This window comes from Panthera leo, chromosome A1 (assembly GCF_018350215.1).
Source record: "Panthera leo isolate Ple1 chromosome A1, P.leo_Ple1_pat1.1, whole genome shotgun sequence".
NCBI lineage: Eukaryota > Metazoa > Chordata > Mammalia > Carnivora > Felidae > Panthera > Panthera leo.
In genome coordinates this window covers 31,344,961-31,360,501 of record NC_056679.1, presented here as the reverse complement: position 1 = coordinate 31,360,501, position 15,541 = coordinate 31,344,961, and positions in this window count along the sequence as shown.

Sequence of the window (15,541 nt, the reverse complement as noted above, 5' to 3'; positions counted from 1 at the left end):
CTCACCTGGTCTCTTACTACAGAATTCAGCAAAGGCTTTACCTCCTCAGTAATTTGCCCCTGATCACTGTACCTTGGGTTAAAAGTCTCTTATACTCTAATAGCATCACATTATTTACCCCCATTACACTAAATTATATATTGTATTGCAATTATATATTGTAAAGCAATTGCCAGTTCACTTATGTGCCTCAGCCATTAAGCAATACTCTACTTGAGCTTAAGACATTGGTTTTATTAAATCTGAATCACTCATTTTACTACTCAATGCATAGTACTTTCAATTGCAGGCACCAATTTTGAGGAGAGCTCAGTATCCGTAGTTTAAAAATCAAACCTAAAATCTTGTTGCCATGGGTTAAAGATAATGGGAATCTTGCTGAAGGAAAATTGTGGGAAATTAGTCCCACTCTGTTAAATAGAGATGTGAGAGAGACATCTCTCTGATGTAGCCATCTGCTTTGATAAAGGAGTTGAGAACATTCTTGAATATATTTTTTAGAGATATAAGAAATAGAATATACAAACAAAATTTTAACGTTCATTCTCAATTTCTATTTAGATATATTTTAATGTTAGCTTTTTTTTCAAGGAGCTAAATGTTTTTTTTCTTTTCTTATCATAAAACATACATATTCATCTAAATTTATTCAATGTTTATTAAGAAGATATTATGCAGATCGATTGTGAGAGCGCTCATCTTCAGATGAACAATTCTTCCATGTTACAAGAGGATCCAGAAACTCATGAAACAAATTTATACAAATTATTTGAGATAAAATTTGTCTCAAAAAGAAAATACATTTTTTTCACTTAGTTTAAGAAACAAAACAAGATCAATGAGCCACACGGATACATCATCCTGAGTGTCTCTGAAGGGTGATATGCAAGTTACACACAATGCATTGCTGTCTTTAGGCTTAGTGTTTATTTCTTGACATTTTTCTTTCTGAACAGTTTTAGTTCCCTATTTAATAATACTATTGGAGCCTGTTACAGCATATGGATGTTGAATTAAGTTTGTCTTATTATGGCATCTAATTTGATACAGAGACTTTAAATAAACTTTTATTTATTTTATCAGAGAAAAAGAGGTATAATACAGAGCCTCCCCAGCCACCAAGCCCACCTCCAAGGAAATACTGCGGATTAGTACTCACTTGGTTAAAGTCAATTACAGGGGCAGCAATTTATATGCAGGAAAGTGCCAAGCTCTAATAAAGGCACTTCCTAGGTATGATAATTATAAAATTAGATGAAAACATTTATTAGGTTCACAGCAAATCCTTTATGAAACAGAAGATACTGGTGCTGAAACACAGCCAGATTTGGTAACAGCATGCAAACAACCTTCAGAGTCAAAAATCATTCAAAAATGTCTAATCCCATAACTGTATCAAAGCTGGCAGGTGCTCACTACACAGAACATTAATTTGGGAGATTTAGAGGGGATTTTAAAGATAACCTTCTGTGCCAAATATGTTAAGAGCAATGTGTCTCAGGATAAAAATACTGAATATTTCATAATCTGTAAGAAGGATGAAGATACAAAATGTGAGCGAGAGGATATTTTCAACCCCTGAGTAAATTATACAGTGTTCATTAGGTTTCTCTGTTTATACTGGTGGCGGGGATCTGTGCAAGAGCATGCAAATAAAATCACAATTGTTTCGGTTTGTATATAATAAAATCACAATAATCAGAAGGGTGGATCACAACCTGAAGGTGTTTTGTGTACAACAGTAAAAGCACAGTCCTAAGAAGTAGTAAGGAACATCTTTGATAAGGACTTTGAAGGGCAATGTTGGTAAAATCCTCTGTTCTTGCATCCTGAGTTTCTCGGCAGTGCATTAAGCTGAGTCCTGTCCTAGCAAGCTTCCCAGTGCTGTGCAAGCCAATTTAAGGATCTTATGTGAAGCCTCCAACACTTACCTGTGTCTTCCAGTGAGTTCTGAATCACTACCTTAATCAACTAAAATTCAGCAAGGGACGAGGTTTATAGAAGAGCGAGAATATATACTGAACCAGAATAAATGACCAAAATACATTTGATCTCACAAAGAAATGTCAAAAGTGACATTAATCTGATTTAAAGTTATAAGGCTTTGTGGATCAAAGGGGTAATGATTTTCTAAAATTATATTATCCTTTAATATGTATTCTTGGTTACATGAGCTTGAAACACCAGATTAAAAATGTCACACAGGAAGCCTGCTCAAGAAGGAAGACCTAGGGACAATATAACATTGATTAGTGTTCCATGAAAAAGGAGCTAATAGTTTAGAAAATATGTCATGTTGCTTTTTTTAAATGTGGACAAAATACTGTCTCATCAGAAGGACATTAGAAAGAACATGATTACATAAATCAAAGACATTGATAGAAAAGGTGTATATGTAACTTTAGTGCTTATTAATCTTCTAATGTTCCCAAAGTAGACCAAGGTGAGTGAGTGCGTCCAAAAAAAGTAATCTTTTTATTTAATCAGGCTAATTTGGACTCACTTCTGTGATGTACAATCAATCATATATAAGGTCTTATTTCTATGTCAGCTTTACTTTCTTCCTTTTAAGCCTACGAAGTTTGATCAATTTCTTCAGCCACGTCTTTGTTAATATTTTCAATTCCATTTTCAATTTCCATTTTTGAACCCACCTAACAAACCAAAGCTGAAGCAATCCAACAGACTGATTTCTTTGTTCCTATACCTGGGCAGTTGAATTCAACTGGAGAAAATCACAAAATCCTCAGAAAATTGCCTCTATAAATTAATGTTCTCTGAGCTCAATAGGACCATTTACCCTGCTCACCAATTCTGTGTTCTGATAAGGTTTTTCTCCATTTTCCATAATATCTAATCAAACCATTTCTTACCTCCTCAAATGCCCTACCCTAATACCTTCCCACTCATTCTCAGCAGAAAATCTTGTCTCCCACTTCGTAGAAATATGAAAACACTCAGATAAGAACTCCTTCAAATTCCTGACACCCCATCTGCAAAAGTGATGATGAATTATAACTTCTTTCTCTCGTGATGATAGTAAATGTCTCATTTGACTGAAGCTAACTCCTCCACTTGTTCTCTGGATCTCATAAATGCTACCTCAAGAATTTCATTGGTTATTAGACATTATCCTATTTGTCCCCATAAGTTCTCTCTTTATCTACTTGTGTTTTTTGAGAAATCCTCATGTCTTTTCTATTTGTTCTTATACTTCAAGCCTTCTCTAGTTTTATTTCCCTCTCTATTCCCTGGCATTGCCAAGATTCTTGAAAAAGACATCCAAATCCCTATATCTGCTCCCTCTTTTTCCATTTATTGTTCAGATCATGGCAATATCTATCTCATGTCTTAGTCTTCCACTGAACAAGCTTTCAGAAAGATGATTACTGAATTTTTGTTGCAATGAATTCTGAATTTTCATTTGTTATCCAGGGAGTGTTTAATATTGTAAACCATAACCTCCTCATTGAAACCCCAAATATCCTTAGCTTTCTGAATGTGAAGCTCTTCTGGTTCTTCTCCTATCCCCTTCCTTGATTGCTCCTTCTCAGCCTCCCTACGGATTTGTCTTGGATGAACTCCTCTATTCACATGCCATGCTAACCTGTGTGCTGATGGCTACCTTGACAGAGTCTCTGCACCTGTTACTCATTCAGACCACCTGACTCACTGAACACACTTGTAGCATGGAGTTCTGTATGCTCCCCTATGAAAAGACAAAAGTGGAATCTCTAGATTCATTTCCAATCAGGGATCTTCATTTCATTATCTCCCACAAAATAAATTTGTATGCAAGCCTGAAGCCTAAGATTCCTCTGGCAGTATGATTAGAGAGATATTTTGTAGTATTTATCTTGTCTTTGTAAGGTTTGAGTGATAAGCAAAAACTTAAATACTGAAGGCAAAAGTTTAAAATACAAGAAAATACAGGAGAATGACTTCATGATCTCCTGTCAGGGAAGATAATTGAAAGATCTGTTTTAAACTAGGAACATACATTTAAACACTTGTAACTGGAAAAGGTAAGTATCTAGAATTTATAAACTTGTTGAATATATAAGCAAAATAGACCTATCAGGCAAAACATAAAAACATCTTTGAGAGAAAAGACAGGGTAAGATTCAATTGAAGTTTTGAAAGATGGGAGAGGTTTTGGAACAGGCAGAATAATCACTCAAAAACACCCATTCATAATCCCTGAAACCTATGAAAATATTACCTCACATGGCAAAGGGCCTTTGCGGATGTGATTAAGTAAAAGATCCGGAAATCAGACATTATTCCGGATTATTCATGTGTACTCAATGTAATCAGAACCCTTAAGAGTGGAAGAGGAAAGCAAAAGAGAGAATCAGAGGAAAGTATGAATCTGGAAAAAAGGCACAGAGGCACACAGGTACACAGGTGCGTTGGCCTAAAAATAGAGCATAGGGAAATGAGCAAAGCAATGCATGTGACCTTTAAGGTCTGGAAAAGGCAAAGGGACAGATTCTCCCCTTGAGCCTCCAGAAGGAACATGATCCTGACAACACCTTGATTTTAGTCCAGTTAAGACCCAGTTTGGGTTTCTAACATTCAGAGCTTAAAGATAATAAAATCGAATGGTTTTAAGCCAGTAAGTTTGTGGTCATTTATTATAGCAGCAAAAGAAACATCCATCTCTTTAGATCTAAATTACCTTGGGGAACTTCTGGAAAGACAAAGAGAAAAAATTACAACAAATGCTGCTGCCATCACCGTCATCACCACCATCACCACCACCACCACTTAATTTTGCGGTTAGCTGTGCAGACATTTTGCAAAAATTGGCCACATAAATTTTGTATTTAAATTCAGAAAATAAATTCACAGGGCCAGACACATTGTTCCTTGTTGACAAATAAGGAAACTCTGATAAGTTAAGAGAATTGTCAATTATTAGAAGCCACACTGCTGGTTAACTTGTATGTGGCTAAAATTATTTAATAATAAAAATGAATTTTCATTGTGAGATCACTAGAGATATGATGATGTGCTTAATCCATAATTCATTTATAATAGATACATACATTATTATGCATATATTATGTGCTATAATTAATATTGGTTTGAATATAATTATATATATAAACATATAATTTTATTGAAGGGCTCCTATATGTTGAGCCAACATTTACATAAAAAATTAATCACAGGTAAAAATTCCTCAAAAAGATGGGTCCTAAGTAAAATTCGCAATTAACTCTATAGGACTAGTCTTCAAACTAGAACCACTGCAGTAAGAGGAAAAGAGGAATTTGCAAATAGTTTTTATTCAACTTATTTTATTTTATTTTATTTTATTTTTAATGTTTATTTATTTTTGAGACAGAGAGAGACAGAGCATGAATGGGGGAGGGGCAGAGAGAGAGGGAGACACAGAATCGGAAGCAGGCTCCAGGCTCTGAGCCATCAGCCCAGAGCCTGACGCGGGGCTCGAACTCACGAACCGTGAGATCATGACCTGAGCTGAAGTCGGATGCTCAACCGACTGAGCCACCCAGGCGCCCCTATTTTTTTAATTTTATTTATTTATTTTTTAAAGACAGCAAGAAAGCACGTAAGTATGAGCAGGGGAGGGGCAGAGCAAAAGGGAGGGAGAATCCCAAGCAGGCTGCAGGCTCCATGCTCATCACGGAACCCAATGTGGGGCTTGATCCCACAAACCATAAGATCATGACCTGAGCCGAAATCAAGACTCAGAGGCTTACCTGACTGAGCCACGCAGGTGCCCCTTACTCAACCTATTTTAGACATGTATTGAATTATACATGAATATCAGTTTAGTAATTTGAACTGGAACACTATGGTGCAGGGAGTGTAATCCAGGTATCTGAAATACATGTCTCATTTTTGCATCAGACTCAATCACTATTTTTATTTTGTTCCCCATACAAGTGAAATTTTACTGAAGTAACAGAAGGAGTAAGAATAAGATTGAATGAGAGCGGGGCAGGAAGGAGGAAGGGAGGGAAGGAGGAAGGGAGGGAAGGAGAAAGAGAGAGACAGAGAAAGAGAGAGACAGAGAGAGCCCATATGTGCACTTGTGTGAGCCTAAGAGGGTGAGTTTGGATTGAGGGAAGAAAAACATGGCAACTTCAAGGAGAAAAAAGTTAAGCTATTGGCAATTATTTCTCTATTGCAACATTTATTTTTTAGATTTATAAATATGTCAAATCAAGCAACTGAGGAAAATGGTTTACAAATGCGTAACTCTAAAAAAAAAATTAAGATCAAAAGGAGATCAAAGACAGCATTAAAAAGATTAGGTTTAAAATGGTGGATGGAGATCAGCTCTCCATTTCACTGTTATTTAGAATCAATTGAGGTCCAATTTCAACCGAACACAGAAACATGAATTGAGTTTAATGGGATGTATGGAAAAAAAATTTGCCTCAAATACTCTAACAAAAAGATTCCAAGAAAGCAGAAATGCCTATAATGGTGTTAGTGCTGTATGCTTCAAAACTGGAATTGTATGGTAAAAGAGAAAGTATATAAAGAAACAAAAGTCAGGTTGGTACTCAGAGCTTTGGTGCAAGATCTTCTGTATCATCAAGCCCTAACTTTCAGCCCACCAGTTGTCAGTTTAAAAAGCACACAATCAAATCATGTCTCTACAGATAACACCCGTCAGAAACAAAAATGATAAATTCACCTGAAAGGTACAGGTGAAGTTTAATAATAAATATGGAAAATGCATGTTTTCTTGTATTTGCTTTTAAAGAAGCTGGCAAATAGTTATAAACTTTTACAAAAATAGACTTGATCTAAATTCAACACATCTTCAGCTTTCTAAAAGTTCACATGCTCTGTGTTTATTCACCTATTCTAAACTTGTTTTTTTTTTTCTTGCATATGCTTGACTGAGTGCTTATGAATTTTTAAGCAGTCAGGATCAAATAAACATTGAAAAGTAAATAAAGGCATTTCTAATACCATCAAGGTGTTATGGTGGATTTGCATGCCAACAAAAGTCCATGAAGAAAATGTATTCTCATCAAATAAGACCCTTTCACAATCCTACTCTCCTCTAGAAGCTTACATTTCATAATTAAAGGCTAGAACTTTCCTGTTGTTGATTTTATAGTATGTGTAATAGAAGTCAGTCCACCTATTCATGTTCCTGGATATTAATAGACTAAACACTTCTAAGTATAGCACATGACATTTGGACGTTACTGTTTTGGCACAGCGACAATTTTGCCTTGCAATTATTCTGTTCAGACCTTGAAAAATTAAGAATTTTATACTTTTTTTTAATTGCCTTGTCATATACATAATAGACATCTTCACTCCATTCCTGAGTCTCCCCTAACTACAAGTTAATATGTCTCTAACTCAGAACTACTGGACCAAGGATGCAATGAGAATCTTTGATTACATATGGTGTGGAGAGATGCTGGCAAAGAGTTTGAGAAGAAGCAGGGTGTAAGAAATAGGGCAAGGCTGGGAGATACTGTGAAGTTTAGGGATGTGCAGTTTCTATCTGATGTAATTCATAAGAACAGTTCCTTTACATTTTTTTTTTTTTTACCAACCATTTTGTTACAGCTGCATCAAAACAGCTGCTTCTGTTAGAGACCATCAAAAAACAGATGGTACCCTCAAAAGGTAATTAAGGAGAGTTTAAGGAAGGAGCTTTCACATGTATGCAGGCAGGGTTAAGGGAAAGACTTGGCCTGCTGGAACATTCCAGAAGGAGCAGCCATGCAAATCTGTGACCACCACAGCTCTGAACTCAGAGAGTGCAGCTATAGCTGAGTTCTGAATCCATCTGGTTAAAAGGTAAGGGAACTCATTTGGATCTATAGATAGAAGGACACTTCCAGGAGCAAAGAGAGTAGTGGAGAGCAATGGAGAGTGGATCTGGAATGGAAAATAAGAATACCTAAGCATAGTTCTTACTTTTGCCCCTCAGGATACACATTCCTTTGTCTTATATTAGTTACATTATACCTGGTTGGTGTCAGTGTAATCACAATCCTACCCAAAACCTAAACTGAAATACTGGCTGACGTCGGTATACTCTTTTACATGATAGAAACAGGGGGAAAACAGGCAGAATGAGGGTATATACAAATAATCAGTGGAAAACACTGATTATCTTTTTAGCAAAAATAAATTAATAAATAAAAGGTTGGTGCTCTCATTCTTGTTTTTTGTGTTTTGTGTTTCTTTTTTATTTATTATTGACAGAGAGAGAGACACAGAGCATGAGTGGGGGGGGGGGGCAGAGAAAGAGGGTGACACAGAATCCGAAAGAGGCTCCAGGCTCTGAGCTGTCAGAACAGAGCCAGACACGGGGCTCGAACCCACGGACAGCGAGATTGTGACCCAAGCAGAAGTTGGATGCTCAACCGGCTGAGCCACCCAGGCGCCCCTGTTTTCAATGTACGAAATCAGATAGTACCAGGATCACGATGGGCTGTTTGGATGCCATCATCACATAGTTGCCCATGGTCTGGCGTTCATGCTCTGTCAAGGCCCCATAGTAAGCACAGAGCTGCTTTTCAAGCATGGAATATCATCTCCTGAGAAGGACGTGGCCCTATTCCAAAGACTGAGACATCTGCACTGTGATTACCATATTGAGACTTGTCAGAGGTTCTGTAATATCCATATATTCCAGAAACTTCCAGTACATAAAACTCAAGTGACAGGCCAGTTTGCCTGTAGCTTGGATTTGCTAAAGAAAGACCTTATACAGATACTTTCTGGACCCTTTCAAAAACAATGTTAAGTGTGTTCTCTTAGTAACTGCAACAGCTTCTATATTCAAGGAAATATATTATTTTCACCAGATAAAGGTATCAGATCGTTTTAAGATGTTTTTGAACAATGTGTTTTTTTTCTTTATGTCCACCTCTCTTCCTCTCTACCCTCTCAGTTGTTTGTTTATTATTTTCCCAACTCTTTCCTGCAAGAAAGGACCCAGCTCATTTCCATCCAAACGTGGGCAAACCGAGGTCGCCAATACAGTTTGAGAAATAAGAGAAATCTGCTCATTCATGCAAGATAATTATTTCTTTTGCTTTCTTCTCTCAACTATAACTTCAATGAGGCTGAAAGCTGTGCTTCTTCAGGAAGTGACTCTATTTTAGAATTTCATTTTACATCGTGAAGTTCTACACCACAGAATCTTGATAAAGTACTTTGAGAAACTCTTTGTGGAGGAGCAATTTTAGCAGAGGTAAATTCACATTAAGTTTTCTGCAACAATTAGAGCAATATGATTGGCAGGCCTAGGATGATACGATGTCTATTTTATGCACTGCGGCTTGGATAAAAATGGTCGGGTATGCAATAAGGAGAAGTAGGGGTTATGCTGTGGAAATTTACTTCACCAATTTGAATATTTATCTTATTGTAGGCGTCCTAGGAGATTTCAAGTTTAACTCAACATATGGTCTGTAAATTTTAAATTAAATTTATTTTATAAATTTGACACAATAGGAGTTAAGCTCAAATGAAGGATATAAGCATATGGTGGATTTTCCACTAATTGAGAGCCTTACACCATGAGAAGTAAGTAGAAGAGGGGTTTGGTAGCTTTAGTTTCATTTTTGTGACTATATATAACTGAACAGATTACTTTTATTCTTTGTCGGTTGTTATTCTAAAGCATAGGTGAAAAAAACATTTTTTTTTTTTTTACTAAAGCACATTTAAGGAAATACTGGTCCATTAAAACAATTTCAATTTTTATATATGCATTTATTTTCATACATAATTATATGCATATATGCAGTCGAGTATTCATAAATACACATATTTCTGCTCACCCAACAGTTATTCCTCTTTTTCTACTGCTTTATTGAGGCATAATTGATAAACAAAATTTTAAGATATTTAAAGTGTACGACATGATGATATGTACACATTGTGAGCTATTCTCTTTTAACGAAACAGTACATTTCCAAATGGTAGGAATCTCTAAACTCAGGACATCATTGGAGGGAGGCATTTTTCAACCTTCCACACACCTTCTACTATCCCTGCAATCCTCTCTACCCTAGCTCTTGCTCCCATCACACCTCTAAAATCACCCTGAATAAATGCACCGAGGATCTGAATCCCCTAAATGCACAAATGTTTTTAGTCCTAAATCCTTCCCAGCATCTGAATCAGTTGCCAACTCTTTGCAAGAATTTTCTTCTTCAACGATTTTCCTTAGCTTCATTGACACTATTCTCTCATGATTCACTGGTTCCACTTTCCCTTTACCCAGTCTTTTTTTAATTTTTTTTTTTTAACGTTTATTTTTGAGACAGGGAGAGACAGAGCATGAACGGGGGAGGGGCAGAGAGAGAGGGAGACACAGAACCGGAAGCAGGCTCCAGACTCTGAGCCATCAGCCCAGAGCCCGACGCGGGGCTCGAACTCATGGTCCATGATATCGTGACCTGAGCTGAAGTCGGACGCTCAACTGACTGAGCCACCCAGGTGCCCCCCCCACCCAGTCTTTTTACTTACTCATATTTAAACAAAGAACACATTTCTCAGACCTGATTCTCACTCATTGACACAATGAATGCGTATTTCTCCTGTCCTGCCACTTTCTACCTAATTGTTCTGAGAAATGTAGACATAAGCATTAAGCTGAATGGTTTATTTGTTGTAAATTAAACATTGAGTAGAATGGTTTAGGGCCATGAGCTTTCCAAATGGCACAAAAATCTTTATTTCTGCTTGGTGAAGTGACAAAGACAGGAAATGTTAAATATTCTGCTGTCCTCTGTCCTAGCCTCTTCACTTTTGGCTACGTCCAGGCTCCTTCCTGATTTTGTTAATACAAGTAAGGCCACTGCATCAAGAAGGAGCTCCAGACAAAAATCTACCAGGTTCCTGAATGTCATCGCCACCACACAGAATGTAAACCTCCAAAAGAACTGTTTCTGAAGTTGCCCATAAATCTCTTCTTTTCTCCCCTAATTTCCTATGATTTCTCACTGGGACCTGTGAGAGGAGAGTGAGTTCCTCTCTCAGTGTTTTTTTTGTTGTTGTTGTTTTGTTTTTTTGGTTTCAATATGGTATCATTTTCATTTCTAGTCTAAAGGTGTTGGGTGTGAGACAAACTTTTCTTCTGTTTCTATGGCTGAAATGGGATTTTTCTTCTTTACTGGGAAAAATACTTTTGGTATTTTAACATACATCTTGGAATAAGAAAGCTGGATACCTCTGTTCAAGCAGACACTATTTTGGAAATAATACCACACACTAGGATTTATTTTTTGATATGTGACTTTTGCCTTTTTTTTCAATCTGCATGCAGAAGGAAATTAAGGGTATCTCTACGATCAAGTGTATGACTTTTTATCATCAGTTCTTAAATGTGATTTACAGGTTCTCTCTTCTACATGAGTATAGTCTAGGATGAAACATCTCCCCTCAAATATTTCAGAAAATGTTTTGAGATCCACAGGGGAAGTAGGCTCTATGATTCCTACATGAAAAAAAATTGTAATATTCATTTGGGAATCAATAAAATATGCATTTTGTAAACAAAGAGAAACAGAAAATATACATTTTAAAATATATATTTTAAAAATAATGAGTTACCAGAAAAAAGATAAAATGTAATACACACACACACACACACACACACACACACACACACATATATATATATGTACATTTGAAAAGAGAGTCGCAGTATTTTTATAGAGATATTTTTTATGTTAGAGTAAGTGAATTAAAATTATTTTTACGGGGGTACTGATTTCCCTCATTACTGCCTGATATGGAAGTTATAGAAAAATATTATTTGATAAGCTGAATCATCTATTCCTATTTCTGCAGATACATTGTAGTTCTCAAGTTTATTATACAGAAGTAAAAAAATGGCTCTCAGAGAAAGAGAAATAGCACCTTTTTGCAACCGAAAAAAAAATCACTTTGTGTTGGAAACTGGTATTTCCATTCTAGGAAACTTAATCCAACTGGCTGTATGTGTGAAATAATGAGCCCAAGAGTCAACAGACATCTTTTTTTTTTTTTCTTCCCAATAGCAAAGGTCACAAGCCTTTGGTTGTACACACTGGAACTGTTCAAACTCGAGGGTACATGAGCCTCATTTAAGAAGTCTGTCTGTGTGACAGCTACTGTGTCTCCATTAGTCAGAGTATAGCTCATTTCAAGGGTGAGGGTAGCACATTCAAATGCTGAATTTAAACAAGAATCTTAAGAAATATAATTTTATGGGCAAATGCAAAATGACACTTGGCCATTTCAAGTAACGTCCCAGTATAGTTCGACCTCAAGGGTGTATAGTCACTTTAGACATGTTAAATATATTTTCCCCTCAAATTCTGGGGAAACTAATTAAATTATGCATTTATATAGCCATGGAAATATTGTGATAGTTATTTTTGTGTGTGGGTGTGACTGGGTCACAGGTGCACAGATTAAAAGATTATTTCTGACTGTGTCCGTGAGGGTGTTTCTGGATGAGATTAACATTCAAACAGGTGAACTCAGTAATGTTTCCCCAGTGTGGGTGGGCATGATTCCTTCCTCCCTGCCTGGGACATTAATCTTCTGCTCCTGGACTTGGATTAATAGCCTTGGTTGCCATAGTCCTCAGGCCTTTGTTCGAGAATTACACTATTGGCTTTCTTGGACCTCCAGTTTGCAGACAGAAGATTATAGGAATTCTCAGCCTCCACAAAAGTAATACGATAGTCTTGGGGCCATTGCTGAGAATACTGCCACCATCAAGGAGTTGAAAGATGCATGTGAGGTGATTCCCACCATCTCCTCATTCAACTCTCCTAACTGGCTTGTGTAGAAGACAGATGGATTTTGGAGATTGGCATTGGATTATTGTAAACTAAACCAGGTGGAGACTCAAATTGCAGCTTCTATACAGATGTGGTTTAATTGCTTAAGCAAATTACCACATCCCCTGGTACATACTATGCAGTTATTGATCTGAAAAGTGCCTTTTTCTCCACGCTGTCTATAAGGTCTGCCAGAAGCAGTTTGTTTTTAGCTGACAAGGCCAGCAATATACCTTCACTGTCTTACCTTGGGGTTAGATCAAATCACTAGCCCTTTGTCATACTTTAGTCGGCAAGGATTCTCATCACCTTGCTCTTCCACAGGATGTCACCCTGGTCCATTACCTTGCTGACTGGGCTTAGTGAGAGAGAAGTAGTAACTATGCTAGACTTTGTAGTGATATATTTGCATATCAAAGGGTGAGAAGTAAATCCAACAAAAGTTCAGAGAACTTTCACCTCAGGAGCCCTGTGGTATGGGTCATATTGACATATATCTTCTAAAATGAAGGATAAGTTGTTGGACCTGGTCCCTCCTATAACCAAATAGGATCTCTACATTTTGGAGGCAACATATTCCTCATTTGGGTGTGTTACCCTGGCCCATTTACTAAGGACCTGAACATCTGCTAGATTTGAAGGGGGCCCACAAAGAGAAGGCACTGCAACAAAACAAGATTTTCTGTAGCTTAGCCCATAAGATCCAACACACTCATGGTGCTTTAAAAGAGCCTAAATGTCCATCAACTTTTGAATGGATAAAGAAATTGTGGTTTATGTACACAATGGAGTACTACATGGCAATGAGAAAGAACGAACTATTGCCCTTTGTAGCAACGTGGATGGAACTGTAGAGTGTGATGCTAAGTGAAATAAGCCATACAGAGAAAGACAGATACCATATGGTTTCACTCTTATGTGGATCCTGAGAAACTTAACAGAAACCCATGGGGGAGGGGAAGGAAAAAAAAAAAAAAGAGGTTAGAGTGGGAGAGAGCCAAAGCATAAGAGACTCTTAAAAACTGAGAACAAACTGAGGGTTGATGGGGGGTGGGAGGGAGGGGAGGGTGGGTGATGGGTATTGAGGAGGGCACCTTTTGGGATGAGCACTGGGTGTTGTATGGAAACCAATTTGACAATAAATTTCATATATTGAAAAAAAAAGTCAGTTGCAGATAGTCATGTTTTTGAAACTTTTGGCAAACTGTTTTAAGTGCACTGCAGCATAGGACTTTAGGATTTTGAAACAAAGCCCTGTCATCCTCAGCAAAAAACTATTCTCCTTTTGAGGAACAGCCTTTGCCTTCTACTGGCCTTAGAAGAGACTGAATGCTTAAGCATGGGCCACCACATTACCATGAGAAGTCCCTTCACCACACAGTATGTGCTGCCACAGAGCTCATGGAATTCGTTGGTCTATGTTCCACTCCCCCATCCTGAAGCAGCAACATTGCTTTCCCTATGAATTTATGTTCTGCTGGCCCCAAATCCTTAGTCCCAGAGGGAGGAATTCTTCTACTAGGAGACACAATGATTCTGTTCAACTAAAAGTTAAGACTGCCACACAGCCAGTTTGAGTTTCTCACGCCTCTGAATCAACAGGCAAAGAAGGAAGTTGCAGTGCTCACTGGGGTGACTGATTCTGACTACCAAGAAAAATTGTACTACTACTCCCCAGCGGAGGTAGGGAAGAGAATATTTGGAATACAAGAGATTCCTTAGGGCATCTCTTAGTATTACCACGCCCTGCAATTAAGCTCATTGGAAAGTTATAGCAACTCAATCCAAGGCAATACTTCTAAATGGCTCAGATTCTTCAGGAATGAAAGTTTGGGTCACCATACCGGGTGAAGAACCAAGACTTGCTGAGGTGCTTGTTGAAGTCAAAGGGAATACAGAGTGTGTAGTGGAAGAAGGTAGTTGTCAACACCAGCTCTGAGCACGTGACCACTAAAGATTAGTGTTTTCCTTCTCTCTTAGTTTTTTATTATGTGACATGGGATACATGAGATGTACTGACTTTTTTAAAAATTTTTTTTAATGTTTTTTATTTATTTTTGAGACAGAGAGAGAGAGCATGAGCAGGGGAGGGGCAGAGAGAGAGGGAGACACAGAATCTGATGCAGGCTCCAGGCTCTGAGCTGTCAGCACAGAGCCTGACACGGGGCTGGAACTCATGACTGTGAGATCGTGACCTGAGCTGAAGTCGGACGCCCAACCGACTGAGCCACCCAGGTGCCCCTTAACTTTCTATCATTGCAATTAATTGCTGTTAATTTTACATTGCATGATTTAACTTAAGGAATATCAAATTCAGTAAACATCACTCAAGGATTTACCTCCTCTTCTAGGGAAGGGGTTATTTCACTGTTGGTTAACACTGGATAGTTGGAATGTGGTAGGCAGAATTATAACCTTGTTATTTTATTTATTTGGAAAAAAGTATGGTTTAAGGGGATTCATATGAGTTCCAGGTTGACAAGGGGGTGGACTTATGAGAGTTAATTTTATTTGTCTATGTGACTAGGCCACAGTGTGTCCAAATTAAACATTATTTCTGGATGTGTCTGTGAGGGTATTTCTATTATGATTGGTGATGATTTATGATTATGATTGGTAGACTCAGTAAATTATCCTCCCCCAAATAGTGGGCATCATCTAATCCAATGATGGCCTGAAGAGGACAAAAAGTGGATGAAGGATTTACCCCCTCCTTGCCCTCCTGCCTGATTGAACTG